This window comes from Eubalaena glacialis, chromosome 9, assembly GCF_028564815.1.
Source record: "Eubalaena glacialis isolate mEubGla1 chromosome 9, mEubGla1.1.hap2.+ XY, whole genome shotgun sequence".
In the NCBI taxonomy this organism is placed as follows: Eukaryota; Metazoa; Chordata; class Mammalia; order Artiodactyla; family Balaenidae; genus Eubalaena; species Eubalaena glacialis.
In genome coordinates, this window is record NC_083724.1 from 97,563,667 (window position 1) to 97,571,039 (window position 7,373).

Consider the following 7,373-nt stretch of genomic DNA (forward strand, 5'->3'; position numbering starts at 1 on the left):
CAGCCTTGCATATGTGGAATTAATTCTACTGGGTCATAAGGTGTCATGCTATTTATACATGGTTTGATTTAATTTGCTAATGTTTTTGAGAATTCTTTCATGTATCTTCATGAGAGATACTGGTATGTACTTTTACAGTTTTGTACTTTGTCTGCTTTTGGCATCAAGGTACAATGGCCTCATAAAATAAATTAGGAAATGTTCCCTCTTCTGTTTTCTGGAAGAGACTGTATAAAATTAATCCTTCTTCAAATGTTTGGTAGAATACTCCAGTGAACTCATCTGGGCCTGGATATTTCTCTTTCAGGAATTTTTAAATTATAAATTCAGTTTCCTTAGTGGTTATGTCACTATTCAGATAATCTATTTCATCTAGAATTTTGGAATGTGGTTTTTGAGGAATTGTTCCATTTTCTCTAGACACAGAATTCATGAGTATAGTAAAACTGTTCATAGTAATTCCTTATTACCCTTTTAATGGCTACAGGGTCTATGTTGATATCCCATTTCATTCCTGATACTGATGATTTGTATCTTCTCTCTTATTTTTGTCATAATTATAAGAGATTCATCAATTTTATTTTACTTTTTGAAGAACCAACTTTTTGTTTCCTTACCTCTTGTTTTTCTGTATGAATGATATTGATTTCTGTTTTTATCTCTATTATTTCCATCCATCTGCTTCCTTTAGATTTATTTTGTTCCACTTTTTCAAGTTTCTTGAGGTGTGGATTTAAACTACTGATTTGAAACATTTCTTTATGTATAATGTGAGCATTTAGTGCAATATATTTCCCACTCATCCTGGCTGTAGCAGCATTCTCCAGGTTTGATATGTTGTATTTTCATTCAGTGCTATGTCTTTTTAAATGATTTCCTTTGAAATGACTTCCTGTTTGACCCATGGTTTATTACTGTGTTGTTAAATTTCAAGGTCTTTGGAGGTTCTCCTGTTGTCTGTTATTTATATCTAGTTTGATTCCATTGTGGTTAAAGAATATACCCTTTCTTTTAAATTTGGTGAAGTGTGTTTTATGGCCCAGTATATGGACTGTCTTGGTGAGTGTTTCATGGGTGCTGGAAAAACAAACATGTATTCTGCTGTTCTTGGGTGGAATGATATACGTATGTGTGTGTGTGTGTGTGTGTGTATAAATTAGATCCTGGTGTTTGATTATGGAGTTCAGGACTACTACATCCTTGTTGATTTTTGTTCCAGTAGTTCTGTCAGTTGATAGAACAATATCAACAATTGTCAATAGTAATGAATTTTCTCAATTTCTCTATCTGCTCTATCAAGTTTTGCTTCATGCATTCTGTCATCTGGTTCATATACATATAGGAATGTTACATCTTCCTGGTGGATTTATTTATGATTATTAAGTAACGTCCCTCTAATAAATTTCTTTGCTCTGAAATCTACTTTAGTATGCTCCTGATTTTTTTTTTTTTTTAACTTTTGGATTTATTTATTTATTTATTTATTTATGGCTTTGTTGGGTCTTCATTTCTGTGCGAGGGCTTCCTCCAGTTGCGGCAAGTGGGGGCCACTCCTCATCACGGTGCGCGGGCCTCTCACTATCGCGGCCTCTCCCGTTGGGAGCACAGGCTCCAGATGCGCAGGCTCAGCAATTGTGGCTCACGGGCCCAGCTGCTCCATGGCATGTGGGATCCTCCCAGACCAGGGCTCGAACCCGTGTCCCCTGCATTGGCAGGCAGACTCCCAACCACTGCGCCACCAGGGAAGCCCCGCTCCTGATTTTAAAAATTGATTGCATGATATATCTTTTTCCACCCTTTTGCTTTCAATCTACCTATGTCATTGACTTTGATAAACAGCATATACTTACGATTTTTAATCCACCCTCACAATCTCTCTTTTGAAGGGTGTAATTAGAAGTGTTACTTACTGATATGTTAGGGCTTAAGTTAGCCATTTTATTATTTATTTTACATTTGTTTCCTCTGGTTCTCATTTTTCTGTTACTTCTTTCTTGTTTTTCTGTGGGTTATTTGTTTATTATTTAAGATTCTATTTGGATTCATTCTTAATGTTTTTAGTGCATCTCATTGTAGTTTTCTTAGTGGTTGCTCTGAGTACTACAATATACATATGTGCCTTATCACAGTATATTACCACTTGTTGTTAAGTGTGAAAACATTACTTTCATTTAGGTCCCTTTATCTTTCCCATTTTTAAATATCATTTTCTAGAGTATCAGTATTATAATTTTTGCTTCAGTTACCACATGTGATTTTAAAGTCTTGTGGGTGGAAGGATAATCTATTGTATATACTCATATTTCTGTTCTTTTCATTTTTTCTTCCTTCTTAATGCTCCAGTATTTCTTCTTTTATCATTTACTTCCATTTGAAGAACTTCCTTTAGACACTGTTTAAGGGTAGGTCTGCTAGCAACAAATTCTTTTAGTTTTATTTCATCTAAAAACATGTTCATTGCACTTCATTACTAAAGAATAGTCTTGCCAGATGCACATTCATCAGTTGACAGTCTTTTCTTTCAGCACTTGAAGAAAAAGATTGTGCCATCTCCTTGTGAGCTCCAACGTTTTATATGGTATGTGCTGTCATCTGAATTGGTGTGTTCCCCTCTCCCCCATGGGTAATGAGTCATTTCTTTTTGGCTGCTTTCAATATTTTTTTTGTTTTTAGTTTTCAAAATTTTAAATATGATGTCTTAGTGTGGATATATTAGGATTTATTTAATAGTCACTTGGTTTCTTGAATCTGCACACGTAGATCTTCTGCCAAATATGGGAAGTTTTCAGCCATTATTTATTTAAATAGTTTTTCAGTCCCATTCTCTCTTTCTGGGACTCTGATAACATAAATGTTAGCTTTTTTATTCTTGTCCCAGAGATTCTTTTTTTATCCCAGTCTATTTACTCTCTGTTGTTCAGATTTGCTAAGTTCTATTGACCTGTTCTCAAATTCTCTGATTCCATTTTCTGTCATATCAACTCTACCATTGACCCACTCCAATGAGTTTTAAATTTTCTAATTTTTAGTTGTATCATTTCCACCTCACTTTTTGTATACCTTCTTTTTGTTGAAATTTTGTACTTTTTCCTTTGTTTCATTGTTTCAAGAGAATTTACAATTGCTTGAAGCATTTTGATGATGGCTGCTTTACTGTCCCATCTCAGTATTGGTGTCAGGTGATTGTCTTTTCTAATTTGTGATTCCTGGTTCTTGGTATGATGGGTAATTTTCTATTGTATCCTGAACATTTAGCTGTGATGTTAAGGGACTCTGCATCTTGTTTAAATCTTTCATTTTAGCAGGACGTCATTCTGTCTTTAGGTTTGGCCCCCAGATCCTGGCCTAGCACTGTGGGCTGTGTTTGTTCCAATGACAGTTTTCAAAACTCTTGTGATACTGTGAATCTGTTTGGTTTATTTGGTAACACTCTTGCCCCCACTTTTCCCTGCTGTTGTTTTTGGAGTGTGTGGATGGAACTTCCCAAAACAGGCTTCTTTGTGTCTCTAAGTAGGGGATGCTGTGGCCCAAAATAGGAAAAGTTTCACTGGCTGAGCCACTGATGTATCAGGGTCCCCCTTCCCACTGTCTCCTGGCCACCTGGTATCTGTCAGTAGGGGAGGTGAATCTCTTCCTGGACTGGGCAATTTAAGGTGGGGGAGAGGGGACATGTCCTAGCTGGTGGTGCCTAGCTGCCAGGTGTCTTGCATGTAGATGGGGAGTCTCAGGTATGTGGGGATAAAGAACACTTTGTGGGACAGGTATTTCTTTGGCAGAATTGCCCTGGCTGCTACCAGCCAACTACCTAATGTCCCTAGGTGAGTGGAGGGGAGTGTCTGTCCTGTGAGAAAAGAGAGCACTTCCCTTCACCGCTTACTGTTATCAGGGGTCCTAATTGATACCACCTGCTGGTGCTGCTGGGCTCACCTTGTGTTGTCAGCAGGACTTCCATTCCATCCAGGGAGGAATGAGCCTATTTGGGCTGTCTTTTGCTAGTTTGGGATCCAGGAAATACTGGGCCACTCTCTTCTGTAGGGTGGGGGAGTGTAAGAAGCACTGTCACTATGTTGTTATTCTAATCACAAGGTCCATTCTCCAGGAAGTAGAGCTTAATTGCCCTCCCTAGGAGTATGAGCTACACTTACTAATTACTTTTAACGAACAGGGTATGCAAAGAGAAAAATGGTTGATTTTGTAGTGGAGAAACCTGTCCAACACTACCTTTATCAAGTGATCAAGGTTAACGTCACCAGGAATAAATCATGTTGGCATCATGTACCCCTTGATATGGTACACTTCGTTTCTGTGGTATTCTTGTAAAAAGTCCATGATGCAAGTCTAATGAGAAAACTTCAGACAATCCCAAATTGAAGGGCATTCAATAAAATAGCTGACTAGCTCTTTTCAAGTGTCAAGGTCATGAAAGACGGAAACAGTGAAACTGTCACAGATTTGAGGACACTAAAGAGACATGATGACTAAATGCAGTGTCAGATCCTAGACTGGATCCTAGATCATAAAAAGGACAGTAGTGGAAAATCTGAATACAGTGTGCAGTTCCTAATAGTGATGTCCCAATGTTACTTTCTTAGCTTTAATAATTGTACTATGATTGTGTAAGCTGTTGATATGAGGAGGAAGAAGTGAAGTTACCAGTTGCCATTGACATTCTACTGTAAGCAATAGACTTCTTTGATTATACATTTATTGTTATAGACTTATAAGTTTCTCTTTTTCTTCCCAGTGGTTTATAAGTGTACTCAAGTAGTTTTGGTGCTGAAATCATCCCAGATTTGGCCAGTGGGTGGGAATCCCTTCAAACTACCTCCCCAGTCCTAGTGTCATCCTCCAACATGTTTTTTAGCACATTTTTACTTTCTGGATCCAGAATCATCTTGTACTTACCCTATCCTAACCCTGGAAGCAGCCAGTAAGCCAAGAAGCCAGGGTTTCCACTAATGGAAAATGGTGTTAGAGACTAAGATCTGGATGCTAGATGTGCTCACTGCTGCTGGAGCATTCTTCTTGGACTTTTCAGTGGACATAGAAAATACATGCGTGTATACACACATATACAAATATATATGCATACAAATATGCATGGGCACATAAGCATGTACAGACACACATATACAAATCTTACCAAATCTTAAGTTCACACCAATACTTCCAATTCGCGCTCATCCTCATGGGCTTCTTCCCTGCTTTTTCCCATTCCATGTTTGTATGACTTTTCTTCCACAGTGAGAACCCTGGCTCCCAATAACATAGACATATGTACTCATTTGCTCAATCCTATAATGCCTCCAAAATAGTTTCAAAACTGCTTCACCATAGTGCTATAAGAAACAAGCCTATTAAAGAGTTTAAGATTTGTTTGTAATTCTAACACACATATAAAAATAAACTGCCCAAGACTGAGGATATATAGTCAAATACTGTGTTCATTATTTTTCCTTCTTTCTGACACAGGAGGTAACAAACTGTAAATGCTTTTTTCCCTTTTCTTTTCACTTAATAACATTTCCTCCATAATATTTCATTAATATCTTCTTAGACTTTTTCTCACGTGCATTTTACTCCATTGTGTATATGCTGCAGTTGATAGAGCCTCCTATGCTTCAACATTTAAGCCATTTTCAGTATTTTGCAACTGTAAATAGTGCTGTGAGGACTGTCAAGCTTTTGAATTTTTATCAAGCTGATGAGTGAGAAATGGTATCTCAGTGTAGATATAATTTGCATTTCTCTTATGAGTGAAGTTGAACATCTTTTCATTTCCTTATACCTATTTTGGTAAACTGTCTGATCATGTCTTTTGTCCATTTTTTCTATAGGACATCTGGTATTTTCGTCTTGATTTTTAAAAGTTCTTGTAAATTGGAGATATTAACCCTTCAACTGTGAAAGATGTTGACTTATATGTTGATATAGTTTTCTTCCAATCATTTGTCTTTTGATGTTACTTACGATATTTTTTGCCATGTGAAAGGTTTTTTTGTTTTTTTTTTTCTGGGCAGTCCCACGTGGTTTGTTGGATTTTAGGTCCCTGACCCAGGATCGAACCCAGGCCCTCAGCAGTGACAGCTCAGAGTCCTAACCACTGGACCACCAGGGAATTCCCAGGACCATGAAGGCTTGAACATACGGGACCTCAGTCCATTTTCCTGTCCTGCAACAGTAGAGATCCAAATGCAAGACGGTATTATAGAGACCCATTTTCAGGCCATTTTTCTCCTTTCCCCAACTTATACAAGGGCCAGGCAATGTTACAACAGAGTTTAAGTTTTTCCCTTTTCAGCCTGTCTATTTTGAAAATTTCCAGTTTTTAAGGATACACTCCAGAGGTGTTTCTTCTTGCTTAGAAGAGGATCATCCCATGTTGAATAACGTGCAAATGTGAAAAAGTGCTCCTAGAAATTAAGTCCAGTGTCCTGTATTAATTAAACCCACAAGCTTAAGCCACACAAGTTAATTTTTACAAAATCAGAGATCTCAGTTTTCCTGCTTGAACTTAAAAAGGCCTCTTTTTTTCCCTCAGTCTGGGGGACTACAGATAGATCAGGGAGTCCCTGAGAGTCCAGGCAGAATAGTTACATTGCAAAGGCAGAGGAGAGAGGTGCAAGCCCCTCTCTTCTTTTTTTGTTCTTTAAAATCCCACTACGTAACCCAAGGCTGGAGTCGAGTCTCAGACAATGTGGGATCCGTTTGTATTTCAAGGCTTAAGTGCTCCACCATGCCCACAATGTTAGCAGAGACTTGTAGGAGCGGTTGGACAGACAAAACTCATAAAACAAAGATACCAATGACAAAAACTTAGACACAAACAAGAAGTTTTCAGGATAAAGGGGATGGGAGTGCAGGTATAAGGACCAAGGGAGAGGTAAAGGGAAGAGGGACAGAAAAGACTGTAAAAGAGAAGGAGAAAGAGAAAGGGAGAGATTGCCATTTCAACCTGACCCTGCAGTTGTCTCTTCAGGCACCAACCTGTAAGCTTTCAGAAAGGGCCACTGAAGGAGGGTGCACCCTGTCCACTGCCCACCGGGGTGATCGAGCCTGGAAACCAGACAGTTGTATTTCATCTGTAGGAACCTAACCCACAGGTGGGACTCTCACCCATGCATACACCAGTTTAGAGAAATCTGCTGTAGCACTGCAGCAAAGGGTCCCAGGTCCCAACCTGTCTCAAAAGTGAGGGTAAAGATAAGAGATGTACAGAAAACAAATAGCAAAGTGGAAAATGTAGGTCCAACCAATTCAATAATCACATTAAATATGAATAGGTGAAACAAAGTTAAAGACAAAGATTGATAGACCATATTTAAAAAGCAAGGGCCTTATAAATGTAGTCTCTAAGAAGTGGAGGGAAGGAA